General features: G+C 50.3%; 1 long non-coding RNA gene across 1 annotated transcript; it reads right to left on the reverse strand.

Annotated features, from left to right (window-relative positions):
• Positions 1-1210: 1210 nt before the first annotated feature.
• On the reverse strand, positions 1211-21174 carry LOC137570764 (uncharacterized). The gene is made up of 3 exons (XR_011031173.1): positions 20950-21174; positions 4828-4959; positions 1211-1721 (listed from the first exon to the last, which is right to left on the reverse strand). It is a non-coding gene; the product is annotated as an uncharacterized lncRNA (long non-coding RNA).
• Between the last annotated feature and the right edge of the window lie 2506 nt (positions 21175-23680).

The following is a 23680-nucleotide window of genomic DNA, read 5'->3' on the forward strand; positions in this document are numbered from 1 at the left end:
TCCAATCAATGAGAAACTGAAGAGAATTTCTTACTATACGAGAGTCAATGATTCTTTCTACCTCAAATTCCTGTTCCCCATCTATCTCAACTGGAGAAGATGGAGACTTGGAAATGTCAACATTAGCTGCAGATTTCAATAATGAGACATTAAGTATTAACCCCTCTTACAGAAGATGGTAATTTTACTCTGTAGGTGACCTTGTTTATTCTTTCTGCAACAGGATATGGTCCTATGTATTTAGGCCCTAACTTGGCTGAAGGTTGACGAAGCGGAATGTTACGGGTAGACACCCAAACCAAGTCACCTGGAGAGAATTCTGGCTCAGGGGAACTATGCAAATCGGCAAACCTGATGCTCTGTTGCGGATATTAAATTGTCACGCACCTGCTTCAAGACATCAGGAAAATGTTTGAGCCAATCCTCCAAACTGGGAAAAGCAGAGGGTGGACCAGAGAGAACAGAACTTTGGGTTCAGACAAGAAACAATCTGAAATGGAGACATCTTGGTAGAAGAATTAACCAGATTGTTAAAGGTAAGGTTCAGGGAGGGTGGGTAAAAAATAAAAAACAATTTCCACTTACCTGGGGCTTCCTCCAGCCCGTGGCAGGCAGGAGGTGCCCTCGCCGCCGCTCCGCAGGCTCCCGGTGGTCTCCGGTGGCCGACCCGACCTGGCCAGGCCAGCTGCCAGGTCGGGCTCTTCTGCGCTCCAAGGCCCGGCACTTCTGCGTCCCACGCCGGCGCGCTGACGTCATCGGACGTCCGCCGGGCTGTACTGCGTAGCGCAGAACTACTGCGCCTGCGCAGTACAGCCCGGCGGACGTCCGATGACGTCAGCGCGCCGGCATGGGACGCAGAAGTGCCGGGCCTTGGAGCGCAGAAGAGCCCGACCTGGCAGCCGGCCTGGCCAGGTCGGGTCGGCCACCGGAGACCACCGGGAGCCTGCGGAGCGGCGACGAGGGCACCTCCTGCCTGCCACGGGCGCACCAAAACCTACCAACGGCGATCCCGTTCAAAGAACGGGATCTTCTGGAGGGCTTCCCCCGTCGCCATGGCAATGATGAGACTTATTTCCCCAGCTTATCATTACAGGCAAAATAATTTATTTTTAGAGGAAGTACCTGATCGCCCAAGTGAGGTTCCTCAGCCTCACTTAGGCGCTGGAGTTTTCCGGCCTTTTCTTAACAGGACAGTCCTTGGCAAGACCTTTGCCTCCACGATAAAGACATAAGCCTTAATTACGCCTCCTAAGTTTCTCTGTAGAGGAGAGCTTAGAAAAGCCTAGTCGCATAGGTTCCTCTGCAGATGTTAGGACACTATTTTGTGAAGGAACAGGAGCAGACACAAGGCCCTGAGACCTGCCTTGGTGACGTTGCCTGAGTCGTCTATCTACCCGGATTGCCAATGTTATGGATTCCTCCAAAGTTCCAGGAGGTGGTTGATTGACAAGAGCATCAGTAATGGCGTCAGAAAGTCCAAACAGGAAGTGATCCAAGAGTGCAGCATCACACCACTAGGTAAAAACTGACCTTCGTCTGAATTCAGCCACGTACTCCTCTGCTGAACGTAGACCCTGACGTAGCTCCCTTAATTTCTGTACTGCTGTGGTGGTAGCATCAGGATCAGAGTACAGAATAGCCATTTCTTTGAAGAAGCTATCCACAGAAGACAAGGCTGTAAAAGCAGAAGGAAGTCCATAGGCCCAAGATTGCGGATCCCCCTGCAGAAGAGATATGACCAGAGAGACCTTTTGAGACTTGGTTCTAGAGGAACATGGACAGACTTTAAAGTAAATCAAACAGCTGTTTCTAAAATTCCTGAACTGAGATCTAGAGCCTGAGAATTTTTCTGGAAGAGGAATCTTAGGTTCCACTGGCACTTGAGATGAAGGAGTAGGAGGAACTGAGCGCTCAGTTGATGAGGCAGATGAAGCATCCTGTAAAGAGGCATTGGCCAATTGAGTTAATTGGGTCTGTTGAGCAGATACCCGTTCCAAGAGCTGATTGATAGCCCCAGTAAGGTGAAGCACTTGCTGCACAAGATCCTCCATTCTTTTTGTTAGGTCTGTGATAATATTAGGCCTGTAGGGATATCTACTCACAAATTTTCTCCAATGCCCCAATCTAACTCCACACGCTTCACCCTATGTGGCGCGTCCCCGCTTGAACAGTAGGTGAAGAGACAACACCTGCCCGACTTCGGTACACCCAGGCCTTTAGTGTGCAAGGTATTGGAGCTGAATGCAGGGTGAGCAAATAAACTTCCAGGCCAAATAAAGAAACAGAATAACAAAGTCCAGCAACAGTCCAGGGTCATACATGGGTAGGCAGAAATATCACAGTACCGGAGGGCAAGGCAGAGAGTAGTCAAAGAAAGTTTCCGAAATCAAAACCAGGCAGCAAGGGTCGTCATGATATTCCAGGCAAGAGGTCAGTTCAGACAGCAGACAAGGGAGGTCCAGTAATCAAAGCCGACGTCAAAGTCCAGAAAATCCAATATAAACAGCAGGTAACAGCAGACCCAGCAATCCAAAAGCTTTCACAGGCAAGATGCAAGTGTCACAGCAAGGTTTAAATACTGACAGCATCCAATCAGTGGCCGGCCACATGCACACAACAGCCAATCACACGCAGGCATTAATCTTGTTTAAGTATTAGCTACAACAACAACAACAACAACAAATAACATTTGTAAAGCGCTTTTCTCCCGTGGGACTCAAAGCGCATAAGCATGGCTCCGACCATCGTGGTACAGAGGAAGAATTTTATAAATCTGGAAATGCCAGGCTAAACAGGTGGCTTTTCAGTCTGGATTTGAATAGCTCCAGGGAAGGTGCTGTCTTTACTGGGTGTGGTAGGGAGTTCCAAAGAGTAGGGGCAGCATGACAAAAGGCTCTGTCTCCAGATTTTTTGAGGTGCACTCTGGGAGTGACCAAGTTTATAGAACTTGCTGATCTGAGGTTGTGAGAGGTGTGGTGCAGCTTCAGCAAGTCCTTCATGTATCCAGGGCCCAGATTGTGCAGGGATTTGAATGTCAGCAGTCCAATCTTGAAGAGTATTCTCCATTCTACTGGTAGCCAGTGCAGTGAGCGAAGGATCGGTGTAATGTGACAGTGGCGAGGCTGGTTTGTTAGCAATCTGGCAGCAGCATTCTGCACTAATTGCAGGCGACGCAAGAGAGATCAGCTGACACAGGTGGCAATACATGTCAGCTGAGTATCCAGTAGTATCCAGTAAAACATTCTGACTGTGTGTCAGCTATAGCATAGTGGTTAAGAGCACCGCCTCTGACGTGACGAACCAGGGTTCAATCCCAACCAGGGTCAGCAAGCATCATATATTACTATTTATTACATAAACCCCTGGGTAAGTGTCAGCTGACTCTACCTCTATCCCTTACAGTTTTTGTGCAATTGACCCGTTTATGTGTTATAAATCAGATTGCAGAATTCTTAAAGCAAACCTGAAGAGAAAATAAACTTTTGAGATGATGACTTGTATGTGTAGTACAGCTAAGAAATAGAACATTAGTAGCAAAGGAAAGAATCTCATAGTGTTCTCAAGTATAGGAGGAGTTAAAATACTTCAGTTGTTATCTATGCAAAAGAAATTCTCTGAGCTATTCGACTTAACTCAGTTGAATACCGTCCTGATTTCTGAAACACGTAAACAGCCAAGAAACAGTGAAAGACAGCTTGGGATAAGGTTTTACTGCAGGAAAGTTTAAAGGTTCATAATTTCTGCTTTGTTTTATAATTTAAATGACAGAGTGCAGTTTTAAAACTGCAACTGTGACAGTATGATGCAATGTTATGAAAAAAAAGCTATATAACTGAAAATAAAAATATTAGACTCTTTTATTTGCTACTAAGATCTAAATGCTAAAAAGATCGCAACATAAGGGTGATGAAATGTAGCACTGCACATTAGAAGTGTGATGTGACGCATCCAGTGAAGCATACAGTAGATTGAAAGTATCCTTCATTGCTGCTGTGAATGTGTAAACACACAGCATGCTGTGCGTTGCTCCCAGGCCCGGTCCACCCAGGATGCCAAGTGAGGCGACTTCCTCAGGTAGCAGAGGTCTGGGCAGGGGCATAGTTAGAAATGACTGGGCCCCATAGCAAACATTTTTATGCCCCCCCCCCCCCCCCCACGACCTTCCAACCCCACGGACCTCGGACCTTCCACCTAAGCATTCCTCCAGGACCCTCCACCCTAACATTCCCACTCCCCTCTAAGTACAGTATAAGTAGCCAGGTCTATAGGTGTCCCCAGTTTAGGTAGTAGTCACTAGAAATCACTGGGCCCCCTTACGAAAATTTGGATGGGCCCCCCACATAGGTGGCAAATTATCGTAATGGGGCAGTGTTTCACTTTAAAATAATTGTAATGGAACAGCATTTCACCATAAAATAATCGTAATGCAGCAATGTTTCACCCTAAAATAATTGTAATGCAGCAATGTTTCACCATAAAATAATCGCAAGCCGCATGTGACCGTCTTGACGTCACTCCTCCCTCCTCACTGGCTGCCTGGAACTATAGAGTAATTGTCGGGTTGGGCGCCAGGGAGTAAATCAATGCGCGCCGCCAGGAAGTAGTCCCCCTCCTCACCAGCCACACTTAGCGACGAGGGGGGCCGGGGGGGGCTGGGGCCAGTTGTTATTATCGGGGGGGGGGGGACAGAGGGGGGGGCAGCAAAAAGTCTAGAACCGGCCCTGGTTGCTCCACCTAAATCTTCTGCATCGCACCTAATGAGAATGTACCATAGAATGTACCATAGAACTATATACCACATAACCATATAACTATAACTATATATACCATATAACTGCATCAGGTTGGGATGTGATTATTTTGTCCGTGTTTCCATGGAACATAACAGAGGCAGTGTGAAAGGACATTAGTTCTCCCAGGTACTCTTGAACACCGTTGAGGATTTTGCAGGCATTCAACCTAGAGCATGAATAAATAATAATATCAAACAGGTGTTACCAATCAAGAAGGTAACATATAGGCTAAAACCCAATTTTTGAGATGAATACAACTGGATGGGAAAAAGCCATGGTCTACAAGTCAAAGTCACTGAAGACAGTTAACTATATGGAAAGACTGAGCACAGCACCAAGATACAGGATAGGCATTATTATTATTTAGTATTTATATAGCACCAACATCTTCCGCAGTGCCGTACAGAGTATATAGTCTCATCACTTAACTGTCCCCCAGAGGGGTTCACAATCTAATCCCTGCCACAGACATGTATCTATGTATGTATCCTGTAGTGTAGGCATTGCAGTCTAGGTTAATTAAGGGGGAAGCCAATTAACCTATCTGTATGTTTTGGGGATGTGGGAGGAAACTGGAATGCCCAGAGGAATCCCACTATGCCCATAACATGCATGAGCCCATAACATGCAGCGGAAACCCACTATGCCCAGTGCTGCCCCTAACATGCATTAAAAAGGTTTCTCACATGCAGAAATTTTAGATCATACAGGTGTCTCCATGTGTTGTCCAAGCTCTTCTGTAGAAACACAAAGGAACAGGCAACATTTAGGACTGAAAATACAGAGATCGGTCAACGAAACGTAATTCTGTGGATTAAAGGGAACCAGAGACGTTGGGGGAAAGATTTTATACATACCTGGGGCTTCCTCCAGCCCCATAAGCCTGAATCGCTCCCATGCCGCCGTCCTCCACTGCCTGGATCCGCCGGTACCGGGTCCCGTCATTTTTGTGAGTCGGCCAGTTGGCCGGCGGACACGGCCAATTGTCCGCATCACAGGGGCTCCCTCCATATACCTACGCGTGCAGCTGCATACTGCGCAGCCACATGCGGAGAGATGGAATAACAGGTGCATATATGCTTTTATAACATTTAAAAAAATGAAATGTCAAAAAGGAAATTGTGCATAGATAACTCATATTCAAAAGCATGAAGAAAGTTCTGATCAGGGCCGGGACAAGGTCTTCCACCAACAGAGGCTGAGCTGCCCACGTGCGCCGACCCCCCCACCCCCCCATCGGCCACATCTCAGTTATTGTGCCTCTTTACAGGGGGGTGTATGTAGTGAGCTGCTCCACAGGACTGCATTTGGCACACATACAGTAATCATCAGTAGTGGAGATCACTTGAAGTCTTTTTGTTGCTATGAGTTTTAGGTAACCAGTTATAGGTGCCCCCTGGTTAGGTAGCTAGGTACAGTTATAGGTGCCCCCTGTATAGGTAGCCAGGTACAGGTATAGGGTCCCTCAGTATCACTCCAGGTATAGGTTCCCCCAATATAGGAAGCCAGATATAAGTGCCCCCAGATTTCATTCAGATACTTCATATTCTCCTACATCTTCAAAACATACTAATAAGTCAACTGGTTTCCCCCCAAACAATCCTATAGTGAAAATATTAGTCTATAACTATGGTAGGGATTGTACTATGAGCTACTCTGGGGACAGTCAGGGTCATGGCTATGTACTCTGTAAAGTGCTGCAGAAGATGTCAGTGCTATATAAATACATAAAAATTATATGGCAGGACATTAGACTATGACTATGGTAGGATTAGAGTGTGAGCTCCTCTGAAGACAGTCAGTGACATGACTATGCACTCTGTAATGTGCTGCAGGAGATGTCAGGGCTATATAAATACATAATAATAATAATAATAATAATAATATGTTAGAACATTAGACTATGACTATGGTGGGATTCGATTGTGAGCTCCTCTGAGGATAGTCCGTGACATGACTATGTACTCTGTACAGTGCTGCAGAAGATGTCAGTGCTGTATAAATACATAATAATAATATGTTAGGACATTAGACTATGACTATTATTATTATTATTATTAATTAGATTTATATAGCGCCAACATATTACGCAGCGCTGTACAATAAATAGGCTTACAGACAATGATAACAGGGTTGACAGAACAATACAGGTAACGGACCATAGATACAACAATACAGGTAATAGCAATAAGATACACAACACAATGCAGATAATAGTACAATGCCAGATCATAAACTGGAATGGTAGTGGTAAAAAATTACCAGTTCCAAATTCTGGGTAAAGTGCACACAGTCAAGTATGATACACAAGGGAAGAGGGCCCTGCCAAAGGACTATGATAGGATTAGATTGTGAGCTCCTCTGAGGACAGTCCGTGACATGACTATGTACTCTGTACAGTGCTGCAGAAGATGTCAGTGCTGTATAAATACATAATAATAATATGTTAGGACATTACACTATGATTATGGCAGGGATTAGATAGTGAGCTCCTCTGAGGATAGTCAGTGACATGACTATGTACTCTGTACAGTGCTGCAGAAGATGTCAGTGCTGTATAAATACATAATAATAATATGTTAGGACATTACACTATGACTATGGCAGGGATTAGATAGTGAGCTCCTCTGAGGATAGTCAGTGACATGACTATGTACTCTGTACAGTGCTGCAGAAGATGTCAGTGCTGTATAAATACATAATACTAATATGTTAGGACATTACACTATGACTATGGCAGGGATTAGATAGTGAGCTCCTCTGAGGACAGTCCGTGACATGACTATGTACTCTGTAAATTGCGCAAAAGGTGGATCAGCGCAACACCAGGCCGCCTCCGAAAGGCCTCCAATCAGAGATGCACTGAGCCCCCCCAGGAACTACAAACGCACCTTGAACCCAAACAGAAGCTCTGCATATACACCAAAAGTATGGCTGTTAAGTGGGAGCAGCTGACCAAAAACGAATTAAATTAGTACATAGCAAGGGAATGAGCAGCACTACTTAAAAACAGACTAGTGCCTACCTGCAAAAGAGTGCAAGTGTGTATTCGACCTGTGGGGTCGAATACACACCGAGCATACACATGACCTGTCTACCACTGGAGGAGGATGTTGGTTTCCTGTAACAGCTTGCATGCAACCTATTAAGTACTCGTTCCTCCCAGGCTATGCATATACATAGGTTAGGATTTAGTTAGTGTTAGGCCCAGGCCCCTCCCATGGAGGATTGACTTCTTCGCAGTGGGAGGGACGAGTACTTAATAGGTTGCATGCAAGCTGTTACAGGAAACCAACATCCTCCTCCAGTGGTAGACAGGTCATGTGTATGCTCGGTGTGTATTCGACCCCACAAGTGGGGCTTGCACTCTTTTGCAGGTAGGCACTAGTCTGTTTTTAAGTAGCGCTGCTCATTCCCTTGCTATGTACTAATTTAATTCATTTTTGGTCAGCTGCTCCCACTTAACAGCCATGCTTTTGGTGTATATGCAGAGCTTCTGTTTGGGTTCAAGGTGCGTTTGTAGTTCCTGGGGGGGCTCAGCGCATCTCTGATTGGAGGCCATTCGGAGGCGGCCTGGTGTTGCGCTGATCCACCTTGTGCGCAATTTTCGATTTTTCAGTTTTATTTGATTAGCCGCACCCAGGCTATGCATATACATAGGTTAGGATTTAGTTAGTGTTAGGCCCCTCCCATGGAGGATCGACTTCTTTGCAGTGGGAGGGACGAGTACTTAATAGGTTGCATGCAAGCTGTTACAGGAAACCAACATCCTCCTCCAGTGGTAGACAGGTCATGTGTATGCTCGGTGTGTATTCGACCCCACAAGTGGGGCTTGCACTCTTTTGCAGGTAGGCACTAGTCTGTTTTTAAGTAGCGCTGCTCATTCCCTTGCTATGTACTAATTTAATTCGTTTTTGGTCAGCTGCTCCCACTTAACAGCCATGCTTTTGGTGTATATGCAGAGCTTCTGTTTGGGTTCAAGGTGCGTTTGTAGTTCCTGGGGGGGCTCAGCGCATCTCTGATTGGAGGCCATTCGGAGGCGGCCTGGTGTTGCGCTGATCCACCTTTTGCGCAATTTTCAATTTTTCAATTTTATTTGGTAGCGCACCCAGGCTATGCATATACATAGGGTTAGGATTTAGTTAGTGTTAGGCCCCTCCCATGGAGGATTGACTTCTTCGCAGTGGGAGGGACGAGTACTTAATAGGTTGCATGCAAGCTGTTACAGGAAACCAACAACCTCCTCTAGTGGCAGACAGGTCATGTGCATGCTCGGTGTGTATTCGACCCCACAAGTGGGGCTTGCACTCTTTTGCAGGTAGGCACTAGTCTGTTTTTAAGTAGCGCTGCTCATTCCCTTGCTATGTACTCTGTAAAGTGCTGCAGAAGATGTCAGTGATTTATAAATACATAATAATAATATGGTAGGAGATTAGATTATGACTATGGCAGAGATTAGACAGTGAGCTCATCAGAGGATAGTCTGTGACACGACTATGTACTTTGTAAAGTGGTGCGAGTGATGGATGCGACAAAACTCCTGGTGCTGTTCCCCCAAGTGTATAAATATGCCCCCATGTGTGCATTTATACATTACCTGTCCTGTGTCGTTTACCAGACGGTGCCCATCCACCTTCAGCTTCTTCCTGTTCCATTTGTAGCTCACATGCCACCAGCATATAGTGTGTGGCGCATGTGTGATGTCACGTGTGCTAAATGCCAGCGGCGTGTGAAGTGCAAATGGAGGAGCGGAAGACGTATGGGCACAGCACGCATTATGTATAAATACACACTGGGGGGCACATTTATACACTAGGGGGTGCCGGCGGATGCAGCAGAAGCAGGGGGCTCATCTGATTCCCAAGAGATGTCATGCTAAAATCGATGGGGAATCGGTCTGAGGTGTATGAGCACATGACAGGTCTCTCTCTAATCAGATTGGATTAGAGAGATTTGTCTCTTGGTGAATTCATCGCTACATTTATGGCTGCCTTTACTCTAGCATGGTAACATTAGCACACTGCAGTGTCATTTCTGTAAGTTCAGGTCCTTTTCAGTACTGGGAGTGGAGGGGGGTAGGGGGAAGTACAGAAGCCTTTACAGCCTGTCTCCCTGACGTCCAGAGCACAGGTTCAGGATGGAGGATGGCGCAGGGCTGCTCTCTCCCTCACAGACACACCACACATACCTTTCTCCTTCCCGCTAGAATTCTATTCTCCATCAGCCAGCCATGCGTGACTGGGCGGCTTCCTGGGGGAGCAGCTGGATGATGTGAGTTAAAAAAACAAACTTGCAGAGACCAGCTGAGCGCCCTTACTGCTGTGCTAGGAACTGTCTACCAATTTTACTAATCTAAACTATATATGACTCATTAGTTGCAGTCTGTGCAAAGAGCTTTTTATCTCCCCTCCCTTAGCTGTGTCTCTCAGGACAGCCTGAGGATTGGAATGCCTTTGAAAGCGCCCCATCCTGACCTGATGACCTGTCGCTCAGAGGCCGGAGCCTCTCGGGCCTCTGTGTCGTCCCGGCCCTGGTTCTGATTCAACAAAAGCACTCATCAAGTATGAAATTACGAGTATGTACCACCTGGTGGTGCCAATAGTGAAAATATCGGTAATGTTATATTTTACTATAGATATCCCAGCACCCTATTCTCACACTAAAACTCCCCTCCTAATACCTAACACTAACCTCCCCTCCTAATACCTAACACTAACCCATACCCCCCAACCGTCCCGTTTTCGTCGGGATTCTCACGATTTGGGGGGGCCCTCCCGCTATCCCGGGCCCCCCCTCTTGAATCCCGACGGCTGGGCAGAGAATGGAGGAGGAAAAAATGATCGAGGCTCCAGCCGCGGTAATGAGGGATGCGGGAGCCCGGCTTCATTACTTCCTCCCTCCCTCTCTCTGAGTACCCCCCTGATGTGTCTGTCCCCCCCTCCTTGTTAGCAGAGTGAGCGCAGCGGAGCAGCCAGTCGAGTCCTCTTACTTACCGCTGATCCACTCGTACTGGCATCGGACCTCCATGTGCTTCCTGTTTACTATGACATCACAGGAAGCACATGGAGGTCTGATGCCAGTACGAGTGGATCAGAGGTAAGAGGACTCGACTGGCTGCTCCGCTGCGCTCACTCTGCCTACAGGGAGGGAGGAGGGGGGACACAGACACATCAGGGGGGCGTTCAGAGAGGGGGGGGGACAGACACATCAGGGGGGCGTGCAGAGAGGGGGGGGGCAGACACATCAGGGGGGCATAGACACAGAAACCCATGGGCACCCTCACCCTTCTCCCCACCATTTTTTAATGACAATTGCATATATATATATATATATATATATATATATATATATCTGCAATTGTGTATATATATATATTTTTTGACTAGGGGTGTGTCAGGGGGTGTGGTTGGGGGTGTGTCAGGGGGTGTGGCTTATGTCCAGGTTTCTCATCTCAAAAAGTTGGGAGGTATGCTAACCTCCCCTCCTAATACCTAACACTGACCTCCCCTCCTAATGCCTAACACTGACCTCACCTCCTAATGTCTAATACTAGCCTTCCCCTCTCCTCTGCCTAACAATAACCCCTTCTTAATGTACAACACTGATCTCCTCTTCTAATGCCTAACACTAACTTCCCCTCCTAACACCTAACACTAATCTACCCTCCCAATACCTAACACTAACCTCCACTCCTAATGCCCAATACTAACTTCCCCTCCTAACAGGGGCGTTTCTAGGGTCCTTGGAGATCGGGGGCACCTGTGGGCACCAGGCAGGGAGGTATCTTATGGGCGTGGCCATGAGGTGAGTGGGCGTGGCCATTAGAGATGGGCCGAACCTCCGATTTTAGGTTCGCGAACCGGGTTCGCGAACTTCCGCGGAAGGTTCGGTTCGCGTTAAAGTTCGCGAACCGCAATAGACTTCAATGGGGATGCGAACTTTGAACAAAAAAAATAATTATGCTGGCCACAAAAGTGATGGAAAAGATGTTTCAAGGGGTCTAACACCTGGAGGGGGGCATGGCGGAGTGGGATACACGCCAAAAGTCCCCAGGAAAAATCTGGATTTGACGCAAAGCAGCGTTTTAAGGGCAGAAATCATATTGAATGCTAAATGACAGGCCTAAAGTGCTTTAAAACATCTTGCATGTGTATACATCAATCAGGTAGTGTAATTAAGGTACTGCTTCACACTGACACACCAAACTGTTCACTGAACAGAACAGGTATGCAGTGGCGGGTTCACTAAACAGGTATACAGTGGCGGGTCCACTGAACAGAACAGGTATGCAGTGGCGGGTCCACTGAACAGAACAGGTATGCAGTGGTGGGTTCACAGAACAGGTATGCAGTGGTGGGTTCACAGAACAGGTATGCAGTGGCAGGATCACTGAACAGGTATGCAGTGGTGGGTGAAAAGAAGGAAGACCGAGAGCCCAATATAGTGTAGTATGTATTAGTAGAGAATGGAAGGTATAATGAAACGTAAGTAATATACTCACAAACCAGGGTTGCCTCTGAAGCAACCACTGTTAAGGCAGGTGGGGAGAACAAGCCTGTCCCCACTCAGGAGTAAAACGTCGCTCTCCGTGGATAGAGGAAGTTGTAGGGTAGATCACCCTTCCACCAAGGGTGGACTTCTAAATGCTTAAAGGTGTACAGAGGCGCCGGAAGTATAAAAGTGGCTAAAAAGTTTAAAATGTTCTGGTTGCGGCGGTGGACCAGCTAACCATAAACGGACAGCCAGGCTGTTGATTTTCAAATAAATACACAATTTATTCAATTGCTCCCAAACAATAGTCGCAACGCGTTTCACGGGCAAAACACCCGCTTCTTCAGGCAATAAGAGACAGGAGCAACAACACAGCATGTAGTCTGAGTGATGCTTGGCACCTCTGTGTCACAGAGGTGCCAATCAACAGCCTGGCTGTCCGTTTATGGTTAGCTGGTCCACCGCCGCAACCAGAACATTTTAAACTTTTTAGCCACTTTTATACTTCCGGCGCCTCTGTACACCTTTAAGCAGTGGTGGGTGGGTTCACAGAACAGGTATGCAGTGGCAGGATCACAGAACAGGTATGCAGTGGTGGGTGGGTTCACAGAACAGGTATGCAGTGGTGGGTTCACAGAACAGGTATGCAGTGGCAGGATCACTGAACAGGTATGCAGTGGTGGGTGGGTTCACAGAACAGGTATGCAGTGGCAGGATCACAGAACAGGTATGCAGTGGTGGGTTCACAGAACAGGTATGCAGTGGCAGGATCACTGAACAGGTATGCAGTGGTGGGTGGGTTCACAGAACAGGTATGCAGTGGCAGGATCACTGAACAGGTATGCAGTGGTGGGTGGGTTCACAGAACAGGTATGCAGTGGTGGGTTCACAGAACAGGTATGCAGTGGCAGGATCACTGAACAGGTATGCAGTGGTGGGTGGGTTCACAGAACAGGTATGCAGTGGCAGGATCACAGAACAGGTATGCAGTGGTGGGTTCACAGAACAGGTATGCAGTGGCAGGATCACTGAACAGGTATGCAGTGGTGGGTGGGTTCACAGAACAGGTATGCAGTGGCAGGATCACTGAACAGGTATGCAGTGGTGGGTGGGTTCACAGAACAGGTATGCAGTGGCAGGATCACTGAACAGGTATGCAGTGGTGGGTGGGTTCACAGAACAGGTATGCAGTGGCAGGATCACTGAACAGGTATGCAGCCAGAAAAAAGCTAAGCCTAACTAATCTTTCCCTATGAGAGACAGACAGCAGCTCGCCCTACTCTCTCTAATGCAGGCACACGAGTGGCCGTAATGGCCGCCGCTGCCTGCCTTATATAAGGGGGGTGGGGCTCCAGGGGCTAGTGTAGCCTAATTGGCTACACTGGGCCTGCTGACTGTGATGTAGAGGGTCAAAGTTGACCCTCATAGTGCATTGTGGGGCGAACCGAACTTCCGGAAACGTTCGCCTGCGGGAGGCGAACGCGAACCACCGAAGTTCGCCGGGAACCGTTCGCCGGCGAACCGTTCGGCGCATCTCTAGTGGCCATGGGTGGGGCCAAATGTACATGAACTTAGCAGTGGTGTAAGCTACAGATAACGGGCCTGCCCATCGAAATATTGGATGGAGCCCCCTGTCCTTTATTTAGATAATTTACAATCAGTATAGGCATAGATCAAAGATGTATACGCACATACAATTTTGATTGGTCAATCACTGACCCCCAATTTTACCACCCCCGTGCAGTAAGTGGGCCAACAGACAATGAATTTTATGAACAGAGCTAAAATTGGCTAATCATTATTGTATGTGTGTACCAGGCTTTACAGCTAATACTGTACATACTGAAAGTAGCAGGGATCAGCATACAATATAGCTGGTTTACAATCAGTAAAGGCACAGAGTAACACCTTACACTGTACACACTGGAGGTAAATCAGCACACAGTGCAGGCACTAGAGAACAGCGTATACTGTACATACTGTAGGCAGCAGAATTCAGCACACTGCAGCTAGCGTGCCAAACATATGAGGATCACGTTGTGCGGCGTGCTTATCGCGCCGCACCGAAAAATGGGTGGGCCATGGACCAGAATGTAGGTGTGGTAACGGGTGGAGACAAATTTACATGAACCTAGCAATGGTGTGACATTAGATTATGACAGTGGTGGCGAACCTTTTGGAGGCCGAGTGCCCAAACTGCAACCCAAAAGTCACTTATCTATCGCAAAGTGGCAACAGCAATTTAAACTAAATACTGTACAAACATTTTAACTCATACATGAACATTATGGAAAATCCAAGTTGAAAATAAACTGTGAAGATAAACAATTTCATCCATCCTACTCCTGAAAAATGTATTACATTTTTTAGAACCTCCCAGTTTTATTTTCTGTTTTAAAAAGCTAAAAAACTAGGTTTAATGCCTCATATGATAAGGATTCAGCTTTTCCCATAGTTTTGCAGTTAGCAATCATGTGACCCCCAACATGACAAATTCAGCAATCATGAGGCCCCCAACAAATCATGAGGCCCCCAACAAGACAAATTCAGCAATCATGAGGCCTTCAACAAATCATGAGGCCCCCAACAAGACAAATTCAGCAATCATGAGGCCCCCAACAAATCCTGAGGCCCCCAACAAGACAAATTCAGCAATCATGAGGCCCCCAACAAATCATAAGGCTCCCAACAAGACAAATTCAGCAGTCATGAGGCACATAAATAGACAGCATTTCACATAAATAGGCAGAATGCCCCCTTAATATGGTAGCCCCCCAAGTTAGGTAGTGAGTGACAGGGACCCCCAGGTTAGCTAGTGAGTGACAGGGACCCCGATAGTGAGTGAAAGGGAGCCCCTTCAGGCAGTGAGTGAGTGCCAGGGAGCCCCTTCAGGCAGTGAGTGAGTGCCAGGGAGGTCCCTTTAGGCAGTGAGTGAGTGCCAGGGAGGTCCCTTTAGGCAGTGAGTGAGTGCCAGGGAGGCCCCTTTAGGCAGTGAGTGAGTGCCAGGGAGGCCCCTTTAGGCAGTGAGTGAGTGCCAGGGAGGCCCCTTTAGGCAGTGAGTGAGTGCCAGGGAGGCCCCTTTAGGCAGTGAGTAAGTGCCAGGGAGGCCCCTTTAGGCAGTGAGTGCCAGGGAGGCCCCTTTAGGCAGTGAGTGCCAGGGAGGCCCTTCAGGCAGTGAGTGAGTGCCAGGGAGGCCCTTCAGGCAGTGAGTGAGTGCCAGGGAGGCCCTTCAGGCAGTGAGTGAGTGAGTGCCAGGGAGGCCCTTCAGGCAGTGAGTGAGTGAGTGCCAGGGAGGCCCTTCAGGCAGTGAGTGAGTGAGTGAGTGCCAGGGAGGCCCTTCAGGCAGTGAGTGAGTGAGTGCCAGGGAGGCCCTTCAGGCAGTGAGTAAGTGAGTGCCAGGGAGGCCCTTCAGGCAGTGAGTAAGTGAGTGCCAGGGAGGCCCTTCAGGCAGTGAGTGAGTGAGTGCCAGGGAGCCCCTTCAGGCAGTGAGTGAGTGCCAGGGAGCCCCTTCAGGCAGTGAGTGAGTGAGTGCCAGGGAGCCCCTTCAGGCAGTGAGTGAGTGCCAGGGAGACCCTTCAGGCAGTGAGTGAGTGCCAGGGAGCCCCTTCAGGCAGTGAGTGAGTGCCAGGGAGCCCCTACAGGCAGTGAGTGAGTGCCAAGGAGCCCCTACAGGCAGTGAGTGAGTGCCAGGGAGCCCCTTCAGGCAGTGAGTGAGTGCCAGGGAGCCCCTTTAGGCAGTGAGTGAGTGCCAGGGAGCCCCTTCAGGCAGTGAGTGAGTGCCAGGGAGCCCCTTTCAGGCAGTGAGTGAGTGCCAGGGAGCCCCTTCAGGCAGTGAGTGAGTCCCAGGGAGCCCCTTCAGGCATTGAGTGAGTGCCAGGGAGCCCCTTCAGGCAGTGAGTGAGTGCCAGGGTGCCCCTTCAGGCAGTGAGTGAGTGCCAGGGAGCCCCTTTAGGCAGTGAGTGAGTGCCAGGGAGCCCCTTCAGGCAGTGAGTGAGTGCCAGGGAGGCCCTTCAGGCAGTGAGTGAGTGCCAGGGAGGCCCTTCAGGCAGTGAGTGAGTGCCAGGGAGGCCCTTCAGGCAGTGAGTGAGTGCCAGGGAGGCCCATCAGGCAGTGAGTGAGTGCCAGGGAGGCCCTTCAGGCAGTGAGTGAGTGCCAGGGAGGCCCTTCAGGCAGTGAGTGAGTGCCAGGGAGGCCCTTCAGGCAGTGAGTGAGTGCCAGGGAGGCCCTTCAGGCAGTGAGTGAGTGCCAGGGAGGCCCTTCAAGCAGTGAGTGAGTGCCAGGGAGGCCCTTCAAGCAGTGAGTGAGTGCCAGGGAGGCCCTTCAGGGAGTGAGTGAGTGCCAGGGAGGCCCTTCAGGCAGTGAGTGAGTGCCAGGGAGGCCCTTCAGGCAGTGAGTGAGTGCCAGGGAGGCCCTTCAGGCAGTGAGTGAGTGCCAGGGAGGCCCTTCAGGCAGTGAGTGAGTGCCAGGGAGGCCCTTCAAGCAGTGAGTGAGTGCCAGGGAGGCCCTTCAAGCAGTGAGTGAGTGCCAGGGAGGCCCTTCAGGCAGTGAGTGAGTGCCAGGGAGGCCCTTCAGGCAGTGAGTGAGTGCCAGGGAGCCCCTTCAGGCAGTGAGTGAGTGCCAGGGAGCCCCTTCAGGCAGTGAGTGAGTGCCAGGGAGCCCCTTCAGGCAGTGAGTGAGTGCCAGGAAGCCCCTTCAGGCAGTGAGTGAGTACCAGGGAGCCCCTTCAGGCAGTGAGTGAGTGAGTGCCAGGGAGCCCCTTCAGGCAGTGAGTGAGTGCCAGGGAGCCCCTTCAGGCAGTGAGTGAGTGAGTGCCAGGGAGGCCCTTCAGGCAGTGAGTGAGTGCCAGGGAGGCCCTTCAGGCAGTAAGTGAGTGCCAGGGAGGCCCTTCAGGCAGTGAGTGAGTGCCAGGGAGGCCCTTCAAGCAGTGAGTGAGTGCCAGGGAGGCCCTTCAGGCAGTGAGTGAGTGCCAGGGAGGCCCTTCAGGCAGTGAGTGAGTGCCAGGGAGGCCCTTCAGGCAGTGAGTGAGTGCCAGGGAGGCCCTTCAAGCAGTGAGTGAGTGCCAGGGAGGCCCTTCAGGCAGTGAGTGAGTGCCAGGGAGGCCCTTCAGGCAGTGAGTGAGTGCCAGAGAGCCCCTTCAGGCAGTGAGTGAGTGCCAGGGAGCCCCTTCAGGCAGTGAGTGAGTGCCAGGGAGCCCCTTCAGGCAGTGAGTGAGTGCCAGGGAGCCCCTTCAGGCAGTGAGTGAGTGCCAGGAAGCCCCTTCAGGCAGTGAGTGAGTGCCAGGGAGCCCCTTCAGGCAGTGAGTGAGTGAGTGCCAGGGAGCCCCTTCAGGCAGTGAGTGAGTGCCAGGGAGCCCCTTCAGGCAGTGAGTGAGTGAGTGCCAGGGAGCCCCTTCAGGCAGTGAGTGAGTGCCAGGGAGCCTCTTCAGGCAGTGAGTGAGTGCCAGGGAGGCCCTTCAGGCAGTGAGTGAGTGCCAGGGAGCCCCTTCAGGCAGTGAGTGAGTGCCAGGGAGGCCCTTCAGGCAGTGAGTGAGTGCCAGGGAGGCCCTTCAGGCAGTGAGTGAGTGCCAGGGAGGCCCTTCAGGCAGTGAGTGAGTGCCAGGGAGGCCCTTCAGGCAGTGAGTGAGTGCCAGGGAGGCCCTTCAGGCAGTGAGTGAGTGCCAGGGAGGCCCTTCAGGCAGTGAGTGAGTGCCAGGGAGGCCCTTCAAGCAGTGAGTGAGTGCCAGGGAGGCCCTTCAAGCAGTGAGTGAGTGCCAGGGAGGCCCTTCAGGCAGTGAGTGAGTGCCAGGGAGGCCCTTCAGGCAGTGAGTGAGTGCCAGGGAGGCCCTTCAGGCAGTGAGTGAGTGCCAGGGAGGCCCTTCAGGCAGTGAGTGAGTGCCAGGGAGGCCCTTCAGGCAGTGAGTGAGTGCCAGGGAGGCCCTTCAAGCAGTGAGTGAGTGCCAGGGAGGCCCTTCAAGCAGTGAGTGAGTGCCAGGGAGGCCCTTCAGGCAGTGAGTGAGTGCCAGGGAGGCCCTTCAGGCAGTGAGTGAGTGCCAGGGAGCCCCTTCAGGCAGTGAGTGAGTGCCAGGGAGCCCCTTCAGGCAGTGAGTGAGTGCCAGGGAGCCCCTTCAGGCAGTGAGTGAGTGCCAGGAAGCCCCTTCAGGCAGTGAGTGAGTACCAGGGAGCCCCTTCAGGCAGTGAGTGAGTGAGTGCCAGGGAGCCCCTTCAGGCAGTGAGTGAGTGCCAGGGAGCCCCTTCAGGCAGTGAGTGAGTGAGTGCCAGGGAGGCCCTTCAGGCAGTGAGTGAGTGCCAGGGAGGCCCTTCAGGCAGTGAGTGAGTGCCAGGGAGGCCCTTCAGGCAGTGAGTGAGTGCCAGGGAGGCCCTTCAGGCAGTGAGTGAGTGCCAGGGAGGCCCTTCAGGCAGTGAGTGAGTGCCAGGGAGGCCCTTCAAGCAGTGAGTGAGTGCCAGGGAGGCCCTTCAGGCAGTGAGTGAGTGCCAGGGAGGCCCTTCAGGCAGTGAGTGAGTGCCAGGGAGGCCCTTCAGGCAGTGAGTGAGTGCCAGGGAGGCCCTTCAGGCAGTGAGTGAGTGCCAGGGAGGCCCTTCAGGCAGTGAGTGAGTGCCAGGGAGGCCCTTCAAGCAGTGAGTGAGTGCCAGGGAGGCCCTTCAGGCAGTGAGTGAGTGCCAGGGAGGCCCTTCAGGCAGTGAGTGAGTGCCAGGGAGGCCCTTCAGGCAGTGAGTGAGTGCCAGGGAGGCCCTTCAAGCAGTGAGTGAGTGCCAGGGAGGCCCTTCAGGCAGTGAGTGAGTGCCAGGGAGGCCCTTCAGGCAGTGAGTGAGTGCCAGAGAGCCCCTTCAGGCAGTGAGTGAGTGCCAGGGAGCCCCTTCAGGCAGTGAGTGAGTGCCAGGGAGCCCCTTCAGGCAGTGAGTGAGTGCCAGGGAGCCCCTTCAGGCAGTGAGTGAGTGCCAGGAAGCCCCTTCAGGCAGTGAGTGAGTGCCAGGGAGCCCCTTCAGGCAGTGAGTGAGTGAGTGCCAGGGAGCCCCTTCAGGCAGTGAGTGAGTGCCAGGGAGCCCCTTCAGGCAGTGAGTGAGTGAGTGCCAGGGAGCCCCTTCAGGCAGTGAGTGAGTGCCAGGGAGCCTCTTCAGGCAGTGAGTGAGTGCCAGGGAGCCCCTTCAGGCAGTGAGTGAGTGCCAGGGAGCCCCTTCAGGCAGTGAGTGAGTGCCAGAGAGCCCCTTCAGGCAGTGAGTGAGTGCCAGGGAGCCCCTTCAGGCAGTGAGTGAGTGCCAGGGAGCCCCTTCAGGCAGTGAGTGAGTGCCAGGGAGCCCCTTCAGGCAGTGAGTGAGTGCCAGGGAGCCCCTTCAGGCAGTGAGTGAGTGCCAGGGAGCCCCTTCAGGCAGTGAGTGAGTGCCAGGGAGCCCCTTCAGGCAGTGAGTGAGTGCCAGGGAGCCCCTTCAGGCAGTGAGTGAGTGCCAGGGAGCCCCTTCAGGCAGTGAGTGAGTGCCAGGGAGCCCCTTCAGGCAGTGAGTGAGTGCCAGGGAGCCCCTTCAGGCAGTGAGTGAGTGCCAGGGAGCCCCTTCAGGTAGTGAGTGAGTGCCAGGGAGCCCCTTTAGGCAGTGAGTGAGTGTCAGGGAGCCCCTTTAGGCAGTGAGTGAGTGCCAGGGAGCCCCTTTAGGCAGTGAGTGAGTGCCAGGGAGCCCCTTTAGGCAGTGAGTGAGTGCCAGGGAGCCCCTTTAGGCAGTGAGTGAGTGCCAGGGAGCCCCTTTAGGCAGTGAGTGAGTGCCAGGGAGGCCCTTTAGGGAGTGAGTGAGTGCCAGGGAGGCCCTTCAGGTAGTGAGTGAGTGACAGGGAGGCCCTTTAGGTAGTGAGTGAGTGACAGGGAGGCCCTTTAGGTAGTGAGTGAGTGACAGGGAGGCCCCCCCTCTAGCCGCCGCTGATCTCCCCCAGGTAGTGAGTGAGTGACAGGGAGGCCCCCCCTCTAGCTGCCGGCGCTCCCCCCCAGGTAGTGAGTGAGTGACAGGGAGGCCCCCCTCTAGCCTAGTGTTGCAGATGGAAATCAATGAAACAAAAGCACTCAGACATTGAAATTCTATCAAACGTGGCAGCTATATCAGATCATGCAAATACACAATGTCAGTGCTCTATAGTCCATATCTTAAAGGGTACCCAAAGCATGTGACATGATGAGATAGACATGAGGTGTATGTACAGTACCAAGTACACAAATAACTATACTGTGTTACTTTTCTTCTTTTTCTGCCTGCAAGAGTTAAACATCAGGTGTGTAAGTGATAGGTTCTCTCCAGTCGGGACCAAATCAGAACCTTCACTGATAACTAATTACAGCCATAAAACTTTTTCCTGGGATATCTCTATTGCTGGGAATTTCTCACTCTTAAAGAAGTAAAAGCTTTTAGTTCATGGCTGCCATGATACCAGAGAGCCTCTGTATATTGTTTATAGTCCTAGATATATCCACTAACAGGTATAGAGCAACTATTGTTAGCAGCCAGCACTGAAACTAGAACCAGGGTCACCAGCACCACTGCTGGACTCTCTCCTCGCTGCTGATCACCTGAGCCAACTCTAAGCTCAAACATTGGCTGCTACGTTTCTCAATGTTGTCATTAAGTCTGTACGCTACACAAACAAAGTTACAGGCTACAGGTGGATTCAAACCAGCAGATTCAAAACTTACCCAACAGCTTGGCTACCAGGTCACTGAGCCATGCTTCTTTAGAATGTGCCACTGCCATGCAGAATTTCTTGTGGTCATACCTATCTCTACACAGGGATTCTACTAACCTGATTGGCTGGAGCACTGTTTCTTAATGTCAACAATATGGGGATAAAACAAGATGTTATAAACGTATAAAACAGAATGATGTCTACAACCAGGATCATACAACCAACCACAACTGCTTGTCTCTCTACTGGCTGCTAAACAGACGAGCCAACTCCAAGCTCAAGCAATAACTGCTACCTTTCTTAATGTTGTCATTAAGTCTGTATGTTACACAAACAAATTAGAGCTTGCTGGGGACAACTTACTCAACAGCCCAGCTACTAGCTCACTAAGCCATGCTCCTGTAGGATGTCTCTGCACAAGGACTCTACTGACCTGATTAGCTGGAGTGCATACATCCAAAAACAGCGCTGGGAAATCTGGGCGCAGGGTGAAGCCAGAAAATGGCTCACCCTGCTCTTGCAAAAGTCCCGGTGGTGTTAATTACTTTTCACCCTCCAAGCCGCCGTGGACTTAATTCGGCTTCCAGCTATTGCTGGCGGCTAAATTGCACTGTTTTCTTGTAATTTGGGCTTCTTCTTTTGCCGGCGCCCAAGTTATCCTCTGAGCATGGGCAAACCCAAGGTTTTCAAGGGGGGGGGGGGGATTCCTGAAAGGTCTCCCTCAGCCACGCACAACACAGTATGATAATATGGTAGGACATCATGCTGGGTACACATAATGCAATTTCCCGTCCACTTGACAGTATCTGAGAAATATTTTCTAAATGTCCGATCTGCTCTCGATTGACAACGGAATCGATCAGGAGCAGTTTGGCTACAGATATGGACAGCCGACATTGCTAATTAAGGTGAAAGTGAAGCATTCACACAGCAGGGCACAGGGCTGTGCTCATACCTGACTCTTAAGTTCCCTAGAGCAGCTCCATGCTCTGTACACACGCTGCTGTTCCATGCTCTGTACACACGCTGCTGTTCCATGCTCTGTACACACGCTGCTTCTCCATGATCTGTACACACGCTGCTGCTCCATGATCTGTACACACGCTGCTGCTCCATGCTCTGTACACACACTGCTGCTCCATGCTCTGTACACATACTGCTGCTCCATCCAAAGTCAACTGTAGCAGGGAAAGAATGGGGGCAGTGCTCTGAGAGCTGCAGGATACCTGCAGATGTTCTGGTGTCTCAATTCGTGCCTGTTCCCAAACACGGCATCAGCCCTGGTCTGAGGGGGGATTCCGGGCAGCTGTAATTCCCCCCTGCGTTTGCCTATGCTGAGGGCTGTTATAGCCTTAATTCACATTACACCTATGGCAGTGCCCAGAGTGGACCAAACGTCAGGTGCCCTTTTTGCCTACCTCAAGCTGGAGCGCGGTTTCTTATTGTCAACAATATAGGCACAAAACAAAATGTTACAAACAAGACAAAAGTCTAGAATCAGGATCACACAATCAGCTTCTGGCCCAGAAACAAGGTTCCAACATCCTGAGCCAAATTGTAGCCAAACTCAATGTCAACATTTGTCGATGTGACCATCAGCTGTGGTCCAAAAACAGGAGATAAGCTCCAGGCATTGCCAGGACCAGTGGTGTAGCTATAGACCTCTTCGAATTTTAACCTGCCCCCCCAATCACATTGTGCCAATTTACTTTCAATGTTGTTTCAAAAACCCCAGTCCCAGCCAATCAATGAACCCTAGTGCCCTTGCGCCCCAGGGCCCCCAACACCCCAAACACCTTAATCTCTAGTTATCTTGCTTGCAGTCACTGCCATGTATCCCCTTTTTTCTTATTTCTCTTTGCTTCAAACACAATAGGGAAATAATAGCTGAGTGAGCTGTGCACTCCCATACACTGCGCCCTGAGGCTGGAGCCTCTCTCGCCTCTGCCTCGGCACGGCCATGATTGTGTGTCCCTTGTAGCCACAGATATTGATGAGAGAGAGAGAGTGTTCTACGTTTGTTGCAAGGAAAATACCTGTTTAGAAAAATCAACAAATACCATTTTTTTTAAATATACAGACAGACATTTTCTTAGTTCACATTTTTTTTTAAAGGAATTCATGTATGAAATACCAATTTCCCAGAAAGTGTGATTTCCATGTGTGAGGAAATGTCCATTATTCTATCATTTCTTCAGTGAATAGTGAAGACTAGTGTTGGGCGAACATCTAGATGTTCGGGTTCGGGCCGAACAGGCCGAACATGGCCGCGATGTTCGGGTGTTCGACCCGAACTCCGAACATAATGGAAGTCAATGGGGACCCGAACTTTTGTGGTTTGTAAAGCCTCCTTACATGCTACATACCCCAAATTTACAGGGTATGTGCACCTTGGGAGTGGGTACAAGAGGAAAAAAAAATTTAGCAAAAAGAGCTTATAGTTTTTGAGAAAATCGATTTTAAAGTTTCAAAGGGAAAACTGTCTTTTAAATGCGGGAAATGTCTGTTTTCTTTGCACAGGTAACATGCTTTTTGTCGGCATGCAGTCATAAATGTAATACATATAAGAGGTTCCAGGAAAAGGGACCGGTAATGCTAACCCAGCAGCAGCACACGTGATGGAACAGGAGGAGGGTGGCGCAGGAGGAGAAGGCCACGCTTTGAGACACAACAACCCAGGCCTTGCATGAGGACAAGAAGCGTGCGGATAGCATGCTTCGTACCACCATGCAGTCATAAAT

Source organism: Hyperolius riggenbachi, chromosome 4, assembly GCF_040937935.1.
Source record: "Hyperolius riggenbachi isolate aHypRig1 chromosome 4, aHypRig1.pri, whole genome shotgun sequence".
Classification (NCBI taxonomy): domain Eukaryota; kingdom Metazoa; phylum Chordata; class Amphibia; order Anura; family Hyperoliidae; genus Hyperolius; species Hyperolius riggenbachi.